We start from the raw sequence: 12,560 nt of genomic DNA, 5'->3' as shown, positions 1-12,560 counted from the left end.
AGATACTGTACAAAAGACCCCAGCTGTGTAAATCATTACCTTTCTTGGAAGGATATTTGCCTCCAGCTCCACTGAGTCCTTCCCCCTGCTACCCGAGGGTTAATTCAGAAGAGGGACATCCTTGGGGCCAGTGGGAGCTAGCACTTTCACCATATGGTCTGGGGTCGAGCTGCGGAGGCCAAGTTCAGCTGCCATGCTGCTCCCTGGAGCCCAGAGCTGCAAATGGAGAAAACTTAGGCATCAGGAGAGGGAAGCTGGGCCAGGAACTTACCTTCTGCCTCAGACCTCCTCAGTCTCCCAGGGCAGAGAAACTGGGGTTGCCAGTCCAATCCCTGATGAGGAGCAGATCCAGAGAGGTTCTGAGTGTGTCCCGGTGCTGAGCAGGCCGGATTGCTCCTGGGTGTGGGCATTTTGCCCATCCTGCTGCCTTTCCCAGCTCCACACAGTTGGTTCCAGCACAGGGTGTCACGCCACGTTCCCTGGACTCCGGGGAGGTGTCCAGGGCTGTGGGGGACAGGGTGGGGGGAAGCCTTCCTCTTTTCCCACTGTGACTGCGCTTTGGGCCCTTATGTGGTTTGGGCTTGGCCTAATAAGATTTCGTTTGAATATCACTGCTCCGCGGCAGCAGCCATGTCTGCCCCCGGAGGGCCCTGGGTTCCCCTGCTTCCTACGTTGAGGTTCAGTGGACCCTTCGTCCGCGCTGTGGAGGAGGCCCGTGGCCTCAGGCTGGTGACTGTCGGGAGGGGAGTTTCCCTCAGACCCCTGCACATGGGCTCGTGGCTCTCCCTGGTCCTCAGGAACATCGTCAGGTTTGCTTGTCCTCAGTGAGGGCCACCAGCAAGGGCATCTGTTTCCTCTCTCCCGCTGGTGTGCAGGGCCTGGCCCAGCTCTGCGTGACCATCGAGGAGTGCTGGGACCACGACGCAGAGGCTCGTCTGTCCGCGGGCTGTGTGGAGGAGCGGGTGTCCCTGATCCGGAGGTCTGTCAATGGCACTACCTCGGACTGTCTTGTCTCCCTGGTGACCTCCGTCACCAATGTGGACCTGCCCCCGAAGGAGTCGAGCATCTAAGCCCAGGACATGAGTGGATCTCCAGACTCAGTGGATCTGAAGAGGAAAGGAAAAAAAAAAAGTTGTGTTTTGTTTTGGAAATCCCATGATACCAACAAACACGTAAAATGCAGCTGCTATTTTACCTTGACTTTTTATTATTATTATAATTATTATTATTATTATTATTAATATTATTTTTTGGATTGGATCAGTTTTTACCAGCACATTGCTCTACTGTATCGCAAACAGCGGACACGTCAGCAGGCGCTGAGGTGCTGAGCTGTGAACGCAGAACCAGCGCCGTGCTGAGCAGCCTCGGCCACCTCCCGCCCTTCGGGGTTCATTTTTCCCCCTTTCTCTTTGTTTGTTGTCTCAGAATCTGTGACACAAAGAAACCCATCTCCTGTCTTAGGAAACTTAATGCTGCAAACTCTACCTAGAGGAACCTTTGAAGACTGTTACATAAGAACACATCTTCCTCAAAAGAGGAGTTTCCCTCTGCCCTCGTCCTCCACCCCACCCCCACCCCCACCCCCCCGCCTTTTACTGTGTTTTTCTCCCTTTTTAGACAGTGAGTTTAAGAAACAGCAGATGTGTCTTTCACGGATTAACGGGTGTTGTCCTGACCGAGGAAAAACTGGGCTGAGGATGAGGATGGTTTGGACCGGAGTTGGAGGGGAGGACAGAGCTGGGGGTGGGGTTTGGTGCAGAGCTACACTGGACCCGGGCATATTCGGAGCAACATGCTTTGCTATGAGACTACTTCTCAGGTAACCAGGAATCGAGGGGAAGGAGTGCGTGGAGGCCAAGCATGAACGGCAGGAGCAGGGTTTGGAGAAAGTCTGAAATCAGGTGTGGCTCTGACCCATCTGTTGGCCCTGACCAGTTTTTTCCACTCACTTGGGCTTGGGCATAGGACAAAACATTTTTTCTGCCCTGATTTTAAGGTTAGGTAAGGGTATAAATCATCACGGTTTAGTGAGTACGTTCTTCATAAGACATGATACCGTAAATATCTTTAATGGAGGAAAAGTTGAAATATGTACATTGCTTCCTCCTGGAGCAGTTCAGGGAAATGGCCACAGGGGGCGCTCTGCACAGCCAGGGCGGGAGAGTTTCCTGGGTTGGGCCTGCCAAGGCCTGCCCCTCCGGAGACCCCCCGAGTCCTGCAGTGCTGGCTCTGCCCTGTGTGGTGACGTTATTGTCCCTTTCTGTGGCTCGTGAACACAGCTTTCTCCAGACCCCTTAAAGAGGTGCATATTCGAAAAACCGTTTCTCTGTTTTGCCATAACCTTGCTCTCGTCAGTGAATGTTCCTAACGCTGCTGTTTCAACATTTGAATTTTTTTAATTTATGAAACATGCAAATTTTTTAAAAAAACAAAACACACACATCCACATATACACACACGCTTTGCTATGTGGCTTCCGAGGTTTAAATTTTGAAGAGTAAGAGAATTAAAACTTCACGACCACAGACCACCTCAAACCAGAAATACCTCAGAATTTTCTACTTGTGTAAGTTTTATTATATATTTTATTAGTTGTGTTGTCTTGTAGTAAGTATATTTTAATGTAAGTTGGCTTTTATGACAAGAAAGTTTAAAAGAAATAGAGAAAAAGATAAAACGTTGTGAGTCTTCTCGGGAGTGCTACCGTTTTTCTTTGATAACGCCCCCTTGTAAATAATTGTCATCAACTGTAGGTTGGCTGTCTGGGCCGAGTCTGGGCATTCATCACTCTTATTTGTGAAGGCTTTTCCTTCCCGTTTCTTTAGACCATTTTATTTAAAAACTGGATCTCTTCACCTTGTGGGTAGGCGAGTTGGTGGGCGATGGGGAGAGGTTGACTGGGGTGAGAAGGGGAGGGGGGAGCCTCCTCCTGAGCTATTTGGAGGTTCAAGTGTTTCCCTCGACTTGATTGGTCATTGTTCAGGATGACAGGTGACCCCACTTTAACTTGGCAAAACTGTAGCCTTTAGACCCACGTGAGGTAATTTTACTCGAGACTTAATTTCTTAAGCACATTGGCAGCAGTGATAGCGGAATTGATCTGTAGGCCTCTGGGTCCACACTGCTCGGGGCCGGTCTGTGACGGCGCGGCTTGGTGGTGAGGGCTCAGCGCCCTGTGCCGCGGGGGTTCTGGGCCCCTGGGCCGTGTCCTCCTCTGCGGGTTTGGGCACGGGGTGTGGTAGGAGGCGAGTTTGCTTCCCTCTCGGAGCTCAGTTTTTGCTTCATGGGTCAAAATGGGGGCTGGCCAAGGTGGCCACAGGGACAGGTTTTTGTTTTTGTTTTTTGGTAAGTTATTTGTCTTCTGACCTTTCCTTTTTAAGCTATTTTTTGCTGTGGTATTTTTCTTCCCTCGGAATAATTTTTAACAGAAAAACAGGCCTTACAGCAGTTGCTTTTCTTTTCCACTTATTTCTTTCAGAAGCTTTAAAATATTTATTGAAAAGTGCCATATCTGATTTCTCCAGCTTTCTCCTTAGGCAGTGCTGGGAGTCTCTACTTTTCAACCCTCAGAAGAAACAAATAAACCAGTAACAAATGTAGCTAATTTACCATAGGAATGATTAGATCCCTGATCCCAGCCCGTGTGGAACACTAAACCCCAGCCTCTGTTTGGTTTTAGATTTCCTCTGGGCAGTTTTCCTTTTGTGTGCTGGCTTGATCCTTCTGGGAGCACGTTTTGGCCCTGCTGTGGGACCTGCGGGGCAGGATGCAGGACGGACAGGGCAGGCCTTTTGTCTGGGGGCGCCCCCTCTTTGCTGACCCAGTGCTCAGCCACTGTCACTCCCTTTGGGGCCTTGGCACCAGAATGAAGTGTCCAGAGATGGCCCCGTGTGGTGTGGCCGGGCAGAGGGCTTCCGGCGGCCCCTTCCCCGCGTGCTAGGCTGAGTGTCCCTGACTGCTCGTGGCCAGGAGAAGGTGGGCATCTCTCTCCCGGGCATGCTGCTGGGGCCTGGGTGGGTCTTCCGCCTCTGATAAAGTTACGTTTACTGTCATGTCTTCTTCTCCGGGGAGTCAACCATCCAGAGCTCTGATTTGTGTCAGTGGGGTTGGGGGCCTCTGCCTGTGCTCTTCTCCACCAAGATTTCTTGTAGCCTCCACTTCCGGCGAGCTCAGATCACTGCTACATTTTTTTCCCCCCCGCCAAGCTCTGTGGAAGACCGGGGGGCAGGGAGTCTGGTATCGCTTTCCCTGCCTCATCCAGGGTGAGAGGGTGGCCAAGTCAGGGGACAGACGTGGCCCAGGCTCCCTGCCCCTTTCTTCCTAGTGTGCTGTCGTCCGGGCAGGCTTCTGGCTGCGGGGTGGACTTGTGGGGGGGAGAGTGTGTTCTGTTTGATCGCTGTGGGGAGATCTCCTGAGCCAGAGAGATCCAGGAGTGAGCACGGGAAGGAGGAGACACGTGGGGACAGAGGCCGCCATGCCACAGTGTCCTGCAGAGGACTCTTCATGACGGGCAGCCAGGGAAGTCCATGGATGTAGTCATTAGCTCATGCTGGGGCTGGCATAAGCTGGGCTTTCGCCTGGGGCCGTTGGTCCCTACCAGGAGTCCTTCTTTGTTTGATTACTTGGGGCGTGAGGGCTGAGAGTGGACCCTTCTTAGGAGGAAGGGAGACCCAGCTGTGCATAAATGTGGTGAGCGCCATCAGCCTGATGTTCAGATGGCCTTCCTGTCCTGTTGGCTTTCAGTAGGTGCCCGGAGGGGTTAGTCCTGCTGGGGAGGCTTCCCCGTCTGTGCCAGCTGCTTCTGACTCAGAATTCACTCAGTCTGTATGTGGTCGCATGTGTCCAGAACACGAAGGACCTTGTCCAGCCTCGAACATCCTCAGGATTCTTGAGCCCCCAGCTCACATGTTCTCAGCCAAGGGAAAGATCTGCCATCTCCAGGCCACTGAGGTGGTTCTTCCCCTGCCCCTAGTGGCCAGGCCCACCCTCCTGTCATGGCTTTCCTGTCATGCTTTAGGGAGCTGAGCAGGGGACCATGCAGTTCTGTGTCCCCTTTCTCTCCAGTTGGCCGCATTCTTGCTGGCTGCTGCCCTGGCCCTCTGCACTGGGTGCTTGGGTTGCATGTGTGTTTCCTTGGTGGCAAGCCCAGCCGTGTACTGCGGGTCCACCATGTGCTATGTGTGGCGCAGAAAGCCCATCATGTGGCCCCTGTGCTCTGAGCCATGAGGGCAGGGAGGCAGCTGTTCCATCCAGGGTGGGAGGACTAGATGACCCTCTTGCAGATGGAATTCTGCCTCTTTTTAGAATGCATTAGTTCCCAGCATCTGTTGGTAATACAAGGATTTGATGTTTTTTTAGTAATCTAGTGAGCGTATGTATGTAAGTTTTTAGAAGCGGTACTAGAAGTTGAACAGCCAGGCGTTATTCCGGAGAACTTGGCTCACTAGAAAAATATCTAAATTGGAAAGCATTTTCCAGGAGAACTCAGTTTACTTAGTCTGTCAGTCCCAGCTATTTCAGTGGCCGGTTGGGTTCTGAATCTTCGGAGAGACGGCCAGGCCTGCCTGGTTCACAGTTCAGGGGCCCTCAGACCACACTTTTCCAAGAAGCACAGGGAATTGACTTTCTACATGCCCCCCCCGCCCCACCCCCCCACGCCAGAAAAGGAAATAGGACAAGATGGCTTTTTCTCCTCTTTTGGGTGATTTGAATTGTCCTAGGTCAATGGCTGTTTACAAAAGCTGAACTAATAAAATGCTCAGCAGCTAATGTGTTCAGCCTAGTAATGACGAGTTTAAGTCTCAATCAGGAGTAATGTTTTAGGCAAAGAAACAGACCCAGTAATTCAGTTGATGAACTGTTTGTTTATTTTCTCAGTCTAGATTTGTAAACAATGAATTCAGGGTTATAGGCATAGTTCTTTAAGTAAGATTCCTGACAGTTAATTTGTAACCAGCAATTCACATATGAATGTATCCCAGACCTTTAGGAGGCTTGGGGAAGTTTTAAAAGATGATTTTAGTTTTGTAGCAAAAAGAAATTGAAGTTTAAAACGCACCCTCTTCCTTGGAAATTAATTTATTTGACTCAGCCACACTTGAAAAACAATTACAGTCGGCCCTCTGTATCCACGGGTTCTTCATTCGCGGGTTCAACCAACCTTGGATCAAAAATATTTTGGGGGAAAAAATAAGAGAAAGTTCCAAAAACCAAAACTTGAATTTGCCACCTACTGGCAACTCTTTACATAGTATTTACATTGTATTTACAACTATTTACATAGTATTTATATTGTGTTTGGTATTACAAGTAATCTAGAGGTGATTTCAAGTATAGAGGAGGATCTGTGGAGGTTATATGCAAACGCTACACCATTTTATGTAAGAGGCCTCTGCCTCAGTGGATTTTGGATTCCCATCCCCCTGCCACACCCCTCCCCCATACAGAGGGACGACTGTAGTGGGTCCAGGAGACCTATACATTATCACCAAGTAAAAGTCCAAATTATCTAGTGGGATATTTTGAATATTCCTATTTTAAACTCATTTTGGGTCCACTGTAAACTTTGGTTTGGACAAGATTTTGAATTTAAAGGATTTACCACTATTTAAATTTTTACAATTTTTACCAAGCTTTTACATTTGTGTGACGGTATCTTCCAGGTATGAATGAAGCAGGACGTTTTGATTGTGGTACTCCATGTATCCCTGTAGTGCCAAAACAAGTGATATTTTATTTGCTCCTATGGCAGCTCGTAGCGATAACACAAGTGTTTTTTCCTCATGAATTAAAATGCATATTCTCTAAACGCCAGCATGTGGAGATGGGCCCTGTGCTGCCCTTTCTTCTCCAGGAGTGTCTTTGGATTGTCTGGGGCCTAGACAATTCTGAGAACTACTGCAAGCCAGCTACAGGACACTAAAGAAATATACACACGGACATGTGTGTATGCAGTGGTTTCTACAAACGTGGTTTCTTCTGGACATCTACAGAAAAGCATTTCATTCATTTGCAAAGTTTACATTTTTAAGCTGACAGTTATAAAAAATACAACTCATTAACTAATGCTTTTCAGGCAGGTGAGGATGGGTTTTTTGCAAATGGATGAGTTCTGTCTTGAGTCCTGGGAATTTCTGCTGTTGGTTGGGCATGGGCTCATTCCCTGATTCTCCGAATCATGTTTGCATTGGAATGTTGTTAGGTAGCATTGTAAATAAAAGTATAGGTTATATAATAGAGTTACAACACTTGAAATTTTACTTTAAAAGATCTATAGCACTACATATATATTTAGTTATATCACCTGACAGATTTCTTCTGCACAGTGTGGAGATTGTTTTATACCACAGATTATTTTTATAAAGTCTAGTGAGTTTCGAATAAGAATGATTTTCTAATCAGAGTAATGAGCTTTACCTTTCAAGATAAACATACACTGGAGTGTAAGTGGTGTGGCGCTGTCACTTAGTGCTCCTGCGGATTCTCGTTGATACACTGGCAGATTACAGACCATCTTTGGGTCTTGTTTGACCAAAACTCCACTCGTGGCTGTCTGTGTGGGACAGTCTGTGCAGGACGGGGATGCTCAGCCCTGGTCCTTGCAGACCTGGAGGAGAGGGGCTGGGAGAGGCAAGAGGGGCCTGCAGTGTGCTTTACAGTCGTGCTTCCTCCTGAGGTTTCTTTTGAACAAAGGGTTCTGAGGTGAATAATTTGTTTGTAAGTTACTCTCATGGGTGTCGTAGTGTGAAGGTGTTTTGGGGAACAGAAATTGTATGGGTGCAGATTGGGGTGGGTTGGGACTAGAATAAGATTCAGGCTACGAACATGTGAAGAGAGGATTTGGTGATTGGAGAAATCTGCCAAACTGAATTATCTAGGACCAAATTATCCAGTTTTCAGGACAGAATTCCCAATGGAGTGAGTAATCATTCGGAAAGGGGGAGGGTGGTGTGTGGACATAGTGATCAGATTATACGGAGAGCTGCCAGACACATGTTATCTTCTCTGGGAGGGCTGTTTGGAGGCGAGAGGGGCGGCATTGGCTCGCCACTTTAGGCTAGCGAGTAACCCAGGAGCCTGTGGACGAGGCTCAGGATCCTGTGCCAGCAGCGCATCTTTCCAGTATCTACAAGGTTCTCCTGCTCTTCCTACGACGGTCAGCATCGCTGCCGTAATCTGGAAGGCAGTCTTCATGTTAGCCTTTTGAGTTTTTGGGTAGAGAGTGGATGGTTATTGGGTAAGCCTTCTTGGTGGGGATGTATAGGAAGTATACATCATGTATACTCATCTATACTCAAGTACAGAGTCACGTAGCTCATACTCTGTAGCCGTAATGGCTGAAGGCCTGTTCCCCAGCCCCTGCCTGCTGGCTTCAGCTGCTGCGTTCGGAGGTGTTCTGGGTGGGACAATATTGTCAGGAGAGTCCCTCATGTGTCATGTGAAACCAGCTGTGCTTTTATTCGGTCTGATCGAGAGTAAAGTTGTACGCCACCCCTTTTATACTTGAATGAATTGAGTTTCGGCAGATCCAGGAGCACTCTGGGAGCCAACCATCCGTCCTTTACCTGTTCCCCATCAAAGAACATTTCTCTGCTCTCCCAGCCACGTGTCTCGGAATGTAATTCTGTTGTGCCTTTGTTTTTGTCACCTGCCTCCCCCCAAAAGCAACTGCTGTAAGCTTTTTTCTACTTGTCTTTTCTAGCCCGAAACCCCACCTTTTTCCTTTTTCCCGGCTGTATTTTCTGGATGCAGTTCTGTGCTCCAGGTGTGTTAAGAACCAGTTACCTCAGACCTTGTGTTGAACAGTGTCACCATCTGGGTCCTCTCGAAACTGCAGGCTTGTGACATACACACGCAGGAACCCTGCCGAGTATGGGTACTTATTTGTTTTAAAGTAAAACTCTTCCCAAGGATTGCAAAAGGGGCTTCTGGCAAGCTCTTCATGGCCCTGCGGTGGGATGGGTCTCGAGTGCCATCTGAAGGGTGCTTTCCGCGCTCAACTTTGAATTCTGCCATTTTCAGTATTCTGCTGTCTGAATAGGCAGAGTGATTCAACTGGTTGGCCTTGTACACAAATGAGTTCCGAAAATGAGCTCTTTGTAACACATTTCCAGTCACTAAAGCTCAAATGAAGAACATTCCCTTAAATGGCAGGATTGAAACCCCCCCCGGCCCCCTATCCACCACAGTGCATTTTGGGAAGATGTCTGTAGCATATGTTGCTGTGAAATTAGGCCTTGCGGGTTATGGCTGTTTGTCATTTTGATGTATTTTAAATAAATATATATATATTTTTTAAAGAGCCTTTTTTACCAGTTCAGAAAGTTTAATTAACCAGCAGTCACCACATCTGAATTTTTGTCGCTGGGGCATAGATGGCAGACCAACATTAAAGTGGTAACTCAGCCCTACAAGCGTGGGCTGCCCACCTGGCCTGTCCTGCTGACCGTGGGACACCAGGGTCAGTGTGTCCCCGCTGGGTCCCAACTCAGCCCTCGAAGTGTTCGGTCTCTGCTCTGTTCAGGCGCTGTTTACTTCACTCTCTACAAGGGCTTTACTTCAGCCCAGCTGGGGTTTTCTCAGAGCCCTGCCACGAGTTAAGTGTACGTTGAGCCAAATAATTTCTCCATAAGGGAAAAACGCGCGCATCGAAATTTTACCAGCAATGACAGAGATGAGAGTAGGAAAGGTTAGGCAACATCTGGGATTTGATTTGGAAAGTGTCCAAGTCATTGTCAAAGGCCGTCTGAGAGCCAGTGACCGTACAGAGATTCTTAGGAGACCTCATCTGAGAGCGTGAAGACCTCCTGTGAGGGGAGGAGTTGTTACAATGCCAGCGTCTCTTTCCTCCCTTTTTTTTTTTTTTCCTAGAATTCTGTAAAAATGCAAAGAGAATTGGGTGGTACTTGAGAATTGGGGGTGAGGGTTACCGCAGATGAGAAACATACTTCTAGATTTCAGTTCCACGCCACAAATCCACACAATGCCGTTTTTCAACTGTACAAAAGAATCTGCTTATGAATTTGACATGATCTTAATGGTAGCATCAAAGGCCGAATTTTTCACGTGTTAATATTTTTTCCACATTTGTCCTTGAATCTGAAGAACTTCATACAGTACTGTAAATTTAACTTACATTGAGTTTGATGTCAATTCTTGTGAAAAGAGCTTCTGCATGTAACAGACACACAGTTAAAGAACACAGCAGAGTACAACATTTGCAGGACCAATTCTGGAACCAACAGATGTCACCTCTCATTTGCCATCTTATATGTCAGTTTTACCAGCTCCTTCTAAATGTGTGTATTATTTGTAAGGAAAAGAAGGAAAATCCTAAGACTTGTCTAATAACTTAGTGGAGAATGTGTGTGTTGGGTTTAGGATGGATAGCAAAGTCTTTTTGAGCTGTGTTATCTAACTTGTATATAAAACTGTAATTAAAGGTTTGGATTCACCTGTTTCTCGCGGTTTACAATGATGAATCATTTGAAAACTCTGGAAATGTGACTAGGATATGATTTAAGCCTGTAGAAGTGAAGAAGCTCTTCAAGTGCTAAAACTAAAGACTTCTAGTTTTTGGCTCAAATTCAGTAAGTACTGTTTGTATGCCAGGATATGTGAGATGTAAATGTAATAGGTCACTTTTCACCCTTGTAGCTATAAAATAAAAATTTTGTAGAACAGAAATAGATTGTACTACTGAATTAACAAAAGTTATACTAAAGTATCATGTTTTTAAAAAAAAAAAAAAATCTATATATATATATATATACACACAGAGTTAAGCTTGTTGCTGTTACCCTGTCTGGATTTGAAAAGTGTGCTGATTTATATATATATATATATATATATATATATATATATATATATATATATATATATATATATATAAAACACACACACACATATATATATCATATACCCGCACACATCTAATATGGCCTAAAGCAGACATCCATGTAATTACAGTTGCAAAATGAAGACATTTTGGAGAGAACATTGTATCATAGTTCATTCATTTGCAGTGGATCTTTGTTCCTTTTTACTGTGGTAATTTTAGAAATGAGTGTCAAGTTTGGAATTAGATCTGCTAAGTTGGGGTTTTGCTGCTTGAACTCTGCACTGGGTCCTCAAATAAACCGATGTGAATGTAGTTTTTTCCCCCTGTGTGAAGAAGCAGCCACACCCCAACAGATAGGAGGAAAAATCTAGAACTGTTTCAAGTTTTATCTTTTTGTATATGAAAATAAAATAATAATAATAATAAAATCCTGTTGTCTCTCTTAATCACACGGCAGGGGGTTGTGTTCTCCCACTTACAGGGCCAACTTGAGCACCTCCGTGAATTCCTGCTTGGACGACATGCAGTTAATGGCTGATACCTAGGCTGCCAAGGTCCTGTGGGTGGACTAAGCACAGGTCTCCAGTTCTGCCCTTCAGAAGCTCGGGACTTAGTTGGAGACACTGTGGGCTTCTCCTTAATGGACTGTCCTGGGACTTTGGGTATGTTCCTGCAGGACAGGGGTGTATTTTCCAAATCCCCAAGATCCCCCCACACACAACCCTGCTCCCCAATCCTATACTTTGCAGACAACCCTGAGCAATATTTTTGTAAGTGCAGCAGAGAAACCTAGAAAATAAGTTATATTCAGGACTACTGAGAATACAAGCGCTGCCATTTCCAAACATGGCTGAGTAGCCGGGTCACTTGCTGAGCTGTTAAAAAAGTCCAGTGATGGAACACCACCCCAGATCTGAGTCAGCAGGCCAGATCTCCCGTCTGGGAGCTCCTGAGTTATCTCACTAGATGCAAACATGGTTCCCTGCTAATAAAATAATTACAGTCTCTACTACCTAATAAAACAGGAAAGACGCAGAAATCACCTCACTGCTTTCTGCAGTAACATAAAAGACTTTTTTTGGCCTCTAATATTTGCTAAGTGGAGAAACAATTGCTTTGAATCCTTCTGGTGGTGTCAATGCCTTTTTATTCACTGATGATAATTACGAAGATTAAATAACCTGCTTGGATCTCTTTGGAACAATTTTTGATGAAGGGGCCCTTTATTTAGGCACCAGTTGTCCAGTTTTTGATCCATTTTGTCCTCTCAGAGTTAGAAAGTTCACCTTTGATTAGTGAGTGCCCTTGATGAGAAGAAGAGGAAGACAAAAGGCTAACATTTTTGAATGAAGACCTTAGCGCTAGCAACACTGGAAGGTCAGACTGCAGGGACCATCTGGTTGCTTTCTCTTCAGCAAAGGGATTCTTTCAGTTAAAAAAAAAAAAAAATTGGACACAGAAGCCGGTTCATAAAAGCAGGCTTGCCCAAGTTAGCAAGTAGAAGAGGGCTCAGGGGCCATTCAGCCTGCCCTCCCACTCCTTCCCTTAATTCTCAAGCACCCCTATGCAATACTAGGGTTCCCCTGATGACAGTTTTAAAACTACTGGTCCTTCATTTTAAAGGTGGACAAACAGGCCCAGAGGAGGTACCCTACCCAGAGTCAGGCAGCCTTTACTTCTAATTCTTGACTCTTGGGACCCAGTGTGGGGTTCACTG

The sequence above is a fragment of the Eschrichtius robustus genome, chromosome 12, assembly GCF_028021215.1.
Source record: "Eschrichtius robustus isolate mEscRob2 chromosome 12, mEscRob2.pri, whole genome shotgun sequence".
Taxonomy (NCBI): domain Eukaryota; kingdom Metazoa; phylum Chordata; class Mammalia; order Artiodactyla; family Eschrichtiidae; genus Eschrichtius; species Eschrichtius robustus.
This window is presented reverse-complemented; position numbering follows the sequence as displayed.